Raw genomic sequence first — 11894 nt, forward strand, 5'->3', positions numbered from 1 at the left:
TTATTTGGTTAAACAGTTAGTTAATTCACCCTTAAAAAGCTCCTAGATTTAGTATATATATACCTGTGGATGCTGTGGCAGCCCCAGACTATATGATTTGGAAGACCTTAAATGACCTGTAGGCTGGAAATTCCCCACTTCTATTCTAGAATTTGGAAAAAAATCAGTGACAGAGGAGAGTTCTGGACCTGTGGTTTCATTAATTTGATGAAATTCCAGTGAAGAAAATACTTAGGTCAGTAGAGAATTTTAGAGTTAACTATAGAGAAGTTAAATGACTTTTCCAAGAACACATAGTTAATATGAATGAAGATAAATTAACTTCAGGTTTTCTTGTCTCAAAGGACATTCTATTCATTATGCCATTCAACTTTCATGGAAAAGATTTTTGGAACTGTTTTCCCCATGTTTGGAATCTCAAAACTGAGAGCTATGAGGCTAAGAGGTGGTCTTTTATGCTTCTCATTGTAATTTAGGAATAAGAAATCCTCTTTTGTGTCATAATTTTTGTTTGATACCTTTTTTTGGCCTTAAGCTAAAAAAAGGCCGGAGCCTATTTGGGATATTCAAAAAGACAAACTAATAGAATAGAATGGTTTTCTGTTTTATAATTTTTTGCAAAGTAGTGGGGATAAGCGAGTTGCCAAAGATAACACAACTAGGTTCTAATTAAGTGCTGGAGGTCAAATTTGAACTCAGGACTTTCTGACTCCAGAATCAGTGCTCTTATCCACTGTGCCACCTAGTTGACCAAGAATAGAATATTTTAATTAGATAGAATGTTTTAAATTTAATGTCTTAAAGAGTTTTTTTTTTAATTTCATCTCAGAAGTCCAATTTGTTATTGATGCATTGGTGAAGGAATAGATGTTTCTAGGGGTGTTCTATATTCCTAACATGAGAAATTCAATTTAAAATAAAATAAACAACTTATTTTTTTCAAAGCCATTAATTATGTATTAGTCTTTCTTTTTAGTAGAACCATTGATTCTCGTGATTTCTTTGATGTTTCTAAAGTTTCTTTATTCATTACAGACAATCTTTATTAGATCTTTGCCTCTTTAATCCCTTATTTGTAGCTATGATTGAGACTTTCAATCTTTGTTTTTTTTATTTTCATTTCCAGTGAATTCTCTACACTAGTCTTGAATTGGTATCTTTAAAAGATCATTTACCCTTCATATTTTGTGAATCAATGTTCCTACCCCATGATAGAATATCTGCTTAAAAATGAAAATCAAAAGGTAACATCCTTTAATAAAATTAAAAATATCCAATATAAAAGCTGGAAAATAATTCTTTGAATAATTTCTAAAGTCTGAATCTTACAAATTCCTTATATAATGCATTCTGTCAATAAGCAAGAATCATGAATTGCTCAAAATTCCCCTAACTTATTTTATGATCATGAATTGCTCAAAATTCCCCTAACTTATTTTATGATATGCTTGCTACAATATTTTTACACCTGATTCCACATGAATTAATATTCCTTTCAATGAAAAAGTCTTGTAAATTATTAAATGTTTTATGTATTAGCAACTTCATCTACTAGAGAAAGGATTACATTTTGCGTGTAGTGAAATCACTGTGATTACACACCTGGACTGGGTAAAACCTGCCACATATTTAAAATTTGTTGTTAAATGTTATCATTTTCTGGAGCATGACAGTTCCAAAACAAGTAAAATGTTGTTTATTCTTCCATGTACCAATGTACTCAAAAATATTTTACCTTAAATGCATTTTTGTGGACCTGATAGGATTGAGATATTTGGTAAAAATTGCAAAATGTCCAGGATATTTTTTTTATCAAGATGAGAGAAGTCAGAAGAATAAATAAGAAGTGCCCCCTTAGACTAAGTTGACTAACCTGAACTCAAAAGTATGACATAAGCATTGTTATGTATTTGCTTTTGAAATGCTTGCAGATTTATCCATTATATTATAGACTTTATTTTTCAGTTACATGGTGACAGCTTGTGAGTCATAGTCAGATCTGGAGTCATTTACAACTTCATACATTTACAAGCTGTGTGACCTTGAACAGGTAACTCAATCTTTTGTTTTACTTCATTTACTTAAATGGAATGGATCTATAAGGAAATATAAAGAATATGAAAATATAATTCATCAAGGTGATCATATTTAAAAGATAAAAGGAGGATGAGTAATATTTATGTCAGAATCCAAGATCACACCTCCTTTTTCTTTCTGGTTTTTATAATTAGAAAACACCCTGTTTTACATTGCTAAGGTCCATCAAGCAAGTTGTACCTTGACTTTGGCATAACAATAATCCTTTGTACAAATCCTTTAGATGCAGCAAAAATATTGATCTGACATTCTCAACCAGTCAAATCATGAAACTTCACTAAGAATGGTTTTTAGTTATTAAAAAAACCTTGTCTGACTGTTCCTTCTATGCTTCACCTGTGTTGCTACCTTGCATTGTCTAATAATTTATCTAGTCACAGATATATAAATCTAGGATTAATTTCACTGTCCTTAGTGTCTTCAGACACTGATCCATATCTAATTTGCCTCACCCAATTGAATAAAGAAAGCTTTTTGCTGTGGTATCTTTGAAGTTAGCAGAGTTTGCAAAACTTCTGGTCCTCTTTAGTCATTTGCTATTGGAGTTGACAATTTTACCTTTCAGATTGACTGTGAGGATCCAATTAAAGTTTTGTAAAGTATTTAGAAGAGTGCCTGGCATGTAGTAGTAGTAGTGGTGGAGGTGGTGGTGGTGGTGGTGTATTGGTAGAAAGAGTGGTAGTGGTAGTAGTAAAGTAGCAGTAATAGCAGGGAAATGTCATATGCTCATATCAGACTTTTGAAGAAATCTTTATTGACATGCAAGACAGTATTTAAAGAAATGGAATAGGAATTTCATTTTATTTCCTAAGACATGGTATCCTCATGGTTCTCTCCACTACCTCTCAATAGCACTTTCCCTTTCTCCTATATTAGATCTTCACACTGCTCTCACTCTTTAAAAGTTGAATTTCCTGCAACATTTTGCTTTTATATTCCCTATCTCTGCTTTGAGATCATTTATATTTAATCATTTCAATTTTTTATGCAGATTATTAGCAATATATTTTAGATAATTGAAATATTAGATAATTGAACTGACACATAACTGGAAATAATATGGATTAAAACTAGATAATCATCAGATAACAGATTTTGGTGATTACTCTTTCTGTTCCCTCTAAATAAGGTCTGAAGGATCATCCTTATCCTTTAAATCTCGTTCATGACACATTTCCAAAGTGTAAAAATTCCTAGCTCAGAATCTTTATCATTTGCTCTAGCTTCTCATTCCTCTTATGCCTCTTCAACTGTTTGGTGAATGCTGTCCTTTGGTTTTCATTACCACAGCAAAAGTTCAATATGCAAAAAAGGGGACAAAAATTGAAATAATTACTTTTCTCTGAAATGTGCTTATACTAAGCCCTCCATTTCTATAGAATGTAAAACTAACTCCTTAGTCATTCAAATTTAAAATTTTGTAATTTATTTTGTTCTTTCCTCTCCCTTATTCTGCCCAATATCTAATCAGGTGTAAACTTGTCTTGCCCCTCTTTCTCCTCTCCACTCACATTGAAAACCCTTCCTTAAATTTCTAATAAACTTTGTCTGAGTCATCATTTATCATATTCTAACTAATAATATTAACCCATAAGTATTATACAAACCTTATGTATTAATATCTTGTGAATAGGATCTGTGTTATTTCATTTTTGTATATCTGATGCCTCTCTTGCTTTCTCTCTGTCTCTCTGTTTCTCAGTCTCTCTTAATCAAGATGATATCAGAGAGGCATTCATAAATATACAAAAACATGCATCCACCATAAATACACAGAGACACAGACAAGTATATACTACACGCAGTAATTTCAATGGAGTTTATGCTGCATGTGTGAGACAGATAGATAAGGGAGGGAGGGAGGGAGAGAGAGAGAGAGAGAGAGAGAGAGAGAGAGAGAGAGAGAGAGAGAGAGAGAGAAGAGGAAAGAGTAGAGGGCATATGATTCAGAAGAATCACTTTAACTTAAATGACAGACATACTGGAGGGGGAAGATGCTTGAAGAATTGAGAAAATCTTGCAGCAGAAAGAAAAGAGATTGGTCAGGAGAGGAGTTATGGAAAGATTGATAGATAGAGTCAGGAGGATTGAATTTCCAATCCAGACCCAGACATTTAATACTTATTAACTGTTTAACCTTGGACAAATCACTTCACCCTGTTTGCCTTATAGTTTGGACCAGCTGCGGTTGTACTGATTCATATCTGGCCACTGGTCCCTGATAACTCAAGTGGAGAAAGTAAGACTGCTAATTTAGCATAGCAATCTCTTACTCAAACCCATTTCATGTGCTTATCATGCCATTACCTCCTCTGACGTTATGGTCTTCTTCAAAAACAAATGATAAAATTTTACATCAGATGAATAGCTCTGAGTATAATCGTCAGAGAAATAACAATTGCATCCATGGAATCTGATAAGATCAAAAATAATATAAGATAAGGGATACAGGATGTAAACTTGTGGGACTTCACCAATTAGCAGATACATCCTGAATTCATAGTCATTGGAGGTAGACCTTGAACTATCCAAAATTCCCTTCCAAATAACTTTAAAGCAATGCCTCAAAAGGAATTCTGGAGTTCCAGAATCAACAGAAGTAGTGACAAAGAAGTATGCACTGCATTGCATTGCAGAAGGGGAAAGTAGAGATGTAACTGAGTAAATTAGTTTACATAAAGATGCAAAAGAGCTTATGCAGTAGTCATACCTGCCTACCAAGTATAAATCCTGCATGATCAGAGTGTATTATCCTAGTACTAACTTGTTGAAATTTCTTTGCTAAAAATCTAAGCTATTCTTTACAGAAATTGGTCAACAATTTTCTTTCTCTGCTTTGGTCCTCCCTGGTTTGGGTATCAGAACCATTTTGGTGTTATGAAAAGAATTTGTGAGAATGCCTCCTTCTACTATTTCTTAAAGTAGAATAGGATTTGATTGTTCTTTAAATGTTTGAGGGAATTCACTTGTAAATTCATCTGGACCTGGAGACTTTCAGTTTTTATTGATGGTTTCTTCATTTTTTTTTCTGAAATAGGGTGATTTTAATTTTGTTATTTCTTATCTGTTAATCTGTGCAGTGTCTATTTTTTAAATTCATTTCACTCAAGTTATCATATTTATAAGCAAAGAGTTCAGCAAAAGTAGCCCCAAATTATCTCTTTAATTTCCTCATCAATGGTAGTTAGCTAACACTTTTCATTGTTGATACTGGCAATATGGGTGCTTTTTTTAAAAAATGACGTTATCTTATTTAAGGGTTTATCTTTTGCATTATTTTTGTAAAACCAACTCTTCATTTTGTTTATTAGATCAATGGCTTTTTTCTATCAATTTTATTTTTCCCTTGATTTTCAGGATTTAATTTAATTTGGAATATTTAATTTGTTCTTTTTCTAGATTTTTCAGTTTGCTTACCCAATTCATTGATCTCCTCTTTTTCTACTTCATTCATATGAACATTTACTTTCCTTTTATTTTTACTCATCAACATTTTACTCCTTTTGCCCTTTAACTTTTCTTTTAAAACAACTTTCAGTTTATTCTCTCTTATAGCTGTGCCTTCCATTTTCTCAGTTGCTTTCTCCCCTCTTTTTTCCTTCCCTCTCCTTCCCTGTAGAGTTGCAAAGATTTTTAATACCAAGTGGGAATGTATCTTATTCTTCCTCTGGGACATATCTATTGTCTAGAATTTACTCAGTGTTTGCACCCTCCCTTCTTTTCCCTCTAAGAAATTAAATCTTTATGCCTCTTCACTGGGTGTTATTTATCAATAGAAGTACCAACAATCAAATGCTATCAATCAATTATATCAATAAAATCACCCAAAATAAAGCTTGATTAATTGATTACCTGATTGCTTGTTAAGCTCAAAGTATTTTCAAAATACAATCACAAATTGATTGATTGAGTGTTTGATTGTTTGATTAGCAGCATTTCCTCAAAGTCTCTAAATACCCTCATCTGCCCTGTCTCATTAGAAAAACACATCTCAAGAGTCATGAGTCATATCAAATTGTAATCATTCTTTCAATTACCCTCCAAGAGCATACATTCCTCTTGAGTCAAAATATCACCCAAAACCAATTTTTAAAAATTTATTTATTCACATCCATATGAATATGTATATTTTTAAGTTACAAAATTTCATTCCACCCTGCCTTCCCAAACACACTACCCTCAGCAACAAACAGTCAATTTTACATGGTACATACTTATTATGATAAACATGCTTGCAGATTAGTAATTTTTTTTATGAGGAATTAGGAGTAAAGGAAAGAGATGCATAAAAGATATTTTTATAACATGTTCATTAGATTGTGAAGGTTTTTTTTAATGTGTGTTGTTGATGTTGTTTTTACTTCTTCTTCTGGATGGAGATAATATAGTCCTTATTCAGTCTAATACAGTTGTCCTAACTCTCTAGACTTCTGGGAGAATTTGCTTCCATCAAGGTTATTCTTCTCACAATTCTGATATGATTATATGCATTGTTATCTTGGGTCTATTCTCTTCACTCATTATCAGATCTTGCAAGCCATTGCACTCTTCTCTAGAGATTGACCATTTACAGTTTCTTATAGAACAACATTATTTCATAGTATTCATGTACCATAACTTCTTTGGCCATTTCCCAGTTGATGGGCATCCCCTCAATTTCCAATTCTTTGCCACTATGAAAAGAGGTTCTATGAACAGTTTGGAACAAGTAGCACATTTCTCATTTTTTAAAAAATTTCTTCTAGATATAGACCTAGAATTGGATTTGCTGGGTCAAAGGGCAGGAACATTTTTATTGCTCCCAAAGCCATTTCAGTGAATGAACTAATTGCAGCACCACCTCAAGCATTTTATTTCCTACACTCCCCCATTTTACCACCCCAACAAGGACACTTAAACATTTGTTAACTAAAGTCTCAACATTCTAATCAGGTTCCCACCATCTGCCTCTAAAGTCACTTCTGAAAAAAAAAGTCACTTCTGATTTTAACTATGGTCTTTTTGTTTTGTTTTAATTAATTAATTAACTAATTTTTATTTTATTTTTTGTACAAATATTTTTAATACATTACTAAAATATTCTTGTTTAAGAGTAAACATAAAACCCCTCCCCCAAAAAATATAGACCCTCAGGAGCAATAAAGTAAAGGAAAGGAAAAATTAAAATCCTAATCATAATCATAATAAGGGCACACAGGTGGTACAGTGGATGGAGTACAGGTCCTGGAGTCAGGAGTACCTGAGCCCAAATCTAGCTCCATACACCCAACAATCACCCAGCTGTGTGACCCTGGGCAAGCCAGTCCAACCCCATTGCCCTGCAAAAACAAAAAAATCACACCAAAATACAATAAAATAATAATAATAATAATAATAATAATAATAATAATAATAACAACAACAACAATGGCATATCAGTGATGCATCAGACAGAGAAGCAGTCCTGGAGCCAGGAGCACCTGCATCCAAACCTGGCCTCAGACACCCAACAATCACCCAGATGTGTGGACCTTGGCAAGTCACCCAATCCCACTTGTCCTGCAGCCCCACCACAAAAATGATAATAATAATAATAATAATAATAATAATAATAATAATAATAATAATAAATGTGCTTCAGTCTGTGTTCTAACACCAACAGCTCTATTGCAGGTGGATCACATTCTTTATAGGATAAGTCCATCACAAAAGCTACTTCATAATTCTCCACTGCTGCCATTGCTGATTGCAACTCCCTCTTTTCCCACTTCCCCACTACCATATACTACATTTTCTCTCTCTTTTACTCTGTCCCTCTTCTTAAATGTACTATAGGGTGGCTGAGTGGCACAGCAGACAGATCACTGATCCTGTGGCCAAGAGTCCTGAGTCCACATAGCACCTCTAAGGCCCAGCAAACACCTGGCCCTATGATTCTGGACAGGCCATCCAATCTCAGCCCCTTGCAAGAAGTAAAAAAGAACATATGTTATATCTGACCACTCTCCTCCACAGAAAACCCTCTCCTTCATCACTTGTATTCCCCTCCCTTCCCCCATCTCCTTTCTCTCCTTCTCATAGATGTATATACCCCATTAAGTATATATACTGTTTCCTCTTCTAGCTACCTGTGAGGAGTGGGAAGGTTCCCTTATTCCCCCTTGCCTTCCCCCCCCTTCTATATCATTGTAATAAAAAAAAAAAACTTTTTATTTGAAATATCTTATCCGATTCCACTTCTCTTTTTTCTTACTTCCATTGCATTTTCCTTTTAGCCATTGGCTTCATTTTTACATTATATTATATCTTCAAATTGAGTTCTCTCTTGTGCTTCATTTGTAAAAGCTCCTTCTAGCTACTCTATTAAATGAGAATGTTCATATGAGTATTATCAATATTATTTTTCTATGCATGAATACATGTAGTTCATCATCATTAAGTCCCTCATATTTAATCCTTCTCCTCCACTCTCTATGCTTCACCTGAGTCCTGTATGTGAAGATCATACTTTCTGTTCAGCTGTGGCCATTTCAACAGGAACATTTGAAATTCCCCAGTTTATTGAAAGTCCATCTTTTTCCCCCTGGAAGAGGAAGTTCAATTTTGCTGGTTATGAGGGACTTAATTAGGATAATTAAGGATCTGGTTCTTTTACATTTTAATTCTTTCCCAATTTTTCCTCTCCTTTTAGAGACTGCTCCCTAAATATAATTTTTACTCATATATTCTTACCTTAGGATGGAAGTCAGAGGAACATGCCTTTCCCTGCTTTACTCTTCACATATTTGCATATTAATCAAATTGAATAGAAAAGAAATATAAAATAAGTTAATGAATATGTGTCAGTCAATTTTCAGAATTCATCAGCTCTCTCTCCTAGAGGTGATATGCATTTTCCATCAGGAGCCTGCTTTGCCCCTATATATGCGCAACACCTCCTTCTAGAGCCTCTTTAAGAATTTTCTTCTCTCACTAGAATTTAAGCTCCTTAAAAGTAAAGACCATACTTCTATCTTGTCTTTTAACCCCCTACACTTAAGAAAATGCGAATATGTAGTCAATGAGGTACTTTTGAGATGCCTATGAAATAACCAGTTTCAGATTTTGAAAGGTCAGTTGGAGAATCTTTTCCAATTTTGTTTCAAGTACCTTAGATACCTATAAAATGAAAAGCCTGGATTGGAGAACATTTCAGTCCCTATTAGCTTTTTATGGTGTTGAGATTCTTTTGCTTCAGCATTTTAAAAACTGTTTATTAGAAATATTGATTAAAAATAAATTTTAAACTAAATAAAAATTGTTTTATGAATCAATTTAATTTAGAGTTTCCTTTAGCTAGCATGTTACTTAATTTCATTAATTTTGCTCATTTACCTATTTTTTCAGAAACTTCATGTGACTGATATAAGTGAACATGCTGAAATCACATGTATTGATTTTGTTATTGTTAATGGGAGATAGTTATATACAAATAGAAAAGCAAATTATTGAATAGATCCCCATAACTCAAATTTAATATTTTAAAAGTAAAATTAAATATATTATTTCTACCATTTCAAATTTTTCCTGATACGTGTTACATGTTTATAAAGACATATTGAAAGATCTCTGTGTCAGCAATTATCTTTTAGTTTCTGATGACTGAGAAAAGAAATAATGAATAAAGGTTATTATGGATATAGTAAAACTTTGAAGTGATTTTATACTTTATTAGTCAAGTAGACACTCAAAATAATATTGAAAATAATGTTTTCTACATTCTCAAGCTATAGTGATCAATCAACAGAATGCATGTTTGTTTATTTATAAGATTGTATCATTATGAGCAATGACTTCCTTTCAAAAATTCTATGATTTCCAGGACTCCTTGATTCCTATATTAAAAAGTGTTGGCATAGAGGCAGCAAAGTGGCATAATAGATAGAGTACCAAATCAGGAGGACCTGAGTTCATATGCGATCTCAGACAGTTGATACTTACTAGTTGCATGACCTTGGGAAAGTCACTATACCCCTTTTCCTCATCAAAAAAATAAAAGAAAAAGAGAATCATTTTTTTCAAAAAAGCATTGGTTTGTCAATTATACCAGTCCAAGTAAGGGAGGGTAGAGAAAAGAGTAAAGCAAAGCATTTTAGACAAAAGGGGTGTTTAGTATTTATATAATTTATTTTACCAAATAGCAATTTGAATTTAAAAAAAAAGAAAACAACAGAGAGGATTGCTTACCTTGATTCCTCTTTTGTAGGTTTTTTAATTTATTTATTCATATTAAAGAAAGGACAGATGTCTGATTTTCTAACAATATGTTATCATGGCAAATTAATAGAAAGTTTGACAGAAAAAAATGAAGCTATTTAAACATGAATTAGAATTTAATGCTCAAAATAAAATAAAAATATGAGCTAAGTGATGAGCTTTAACTAGCCTTAGGCCACTTCAAGCAAAATACAAGAGGGGAAAATTTGTGATTTGTGCAGACTAAGTTAAACCACAGCATAAAATATTAATTTTGCTACATTTATACTCTTTGAGTTCCTATTCCCCTTCCAAATCCCACCTCATTTGGTATCTATCAATCTAGCCATCTATATATCTGTCTATCAATTGAGATTGATAGTCCTTTTTTTTTGAACTTTCAAAACCTTTTTATCTTGCTTATGAACATTTTTACTCTGAGTGATATGTAAAAATGTAAACATATATGCAGGAAACCACTTTTAGTATAATATAAAGGACTGCATAGAAGTTGTGAGTATAAAGACAGCTCCAAATTTCAGTTTGAAATTTATTTTATACATGATTAACTTATAGTAACAGTCTCTCAGTTTTCTAATTTGTAAAATGAGGGAATTTAATTAAATAACCTCATTATGTCATTGAATTTCAAAACTTCATAGTTCTTTCTTGTCTGATCCTTGATGGTGGCAATAATATATAATTCAACCCCATAAAGCTTTGCTATCTGCTGTGGTGCTCAACAAACATTTAATATAATGCTTTTTTGGAAGCAAAAGGAAATTTCTTTAAGGAATTAAACATTTTATAAAATCCTAGAGACTAGAGCGCTAAACTCTTTCAATGTCAGGATGAGGTCAAAAAGCAAAAAACATATTGATGATATTGCATCCCATAGTCATATGTAAAATAAGTATTTAGAATTACAGCTAATTGCTGAGGTCAAGCATTAGAATGATATTTAAAGTCATAGCTTGAAGTGAGTGAATCCAAAGTCTTTAATCAAAGAGGTCCCAGTTGATTCTTACATAATTAATTCTTCTTTAACTATTGTTTCTTTATGTATTTGTCCCTATCACTGTGGATAATTCAATTACAAATTGAATTATTGTCCTAAAGGCAAATAAATTACTTGAATCTTTTATTTTTAACTGTATATAATTGTCCATAGCTAACAAGGAACTTAAAGTCACAAAGGTGAGTTGCAACAACACTATACTAAAAGTCTGACTATTTTATAAGAGATAAGATGCTGACAAAGACTTTTCCCAAGGCATATGTTAGTATCTGTAGATGGTTGATCATTGGTCCAGCTGACATAACCAACACATGAAGAGTTTCAGGATCTGCATAAGTGCAGCATGAAAGGGGATTTTGTTTTTGAATTGTAAATAATTTAATGTTACTAGAAATAGTTTAATCCATACTCTTCAGATCATTGCTGGCACATTTCAGAATATGTCTATACTCTAATTTATAACATATTAAAAATGAAAACTAGTAGTATTTTGAAATAGCTAAAATATTTCATACCTATTTGTTTTATAAGGAAAGATATTTGTGATTGTAAACAATTCATATCA

This window comes from Macrotis lagotis, chromosome X, assembly GCF_037893015.1.
Source record: "Macrotis lagotis isolate mMagLag1 chromosome X, bilby.v1.9.chrom.fasta, whole genome shotgun sequence".
NCBI classification, from domain to species: Eukaryota; Metazoa; Chordata; class Mammalia; order Peramelemorphia; family Peramelidae; genus Macrotis; species Macrotis lagotis.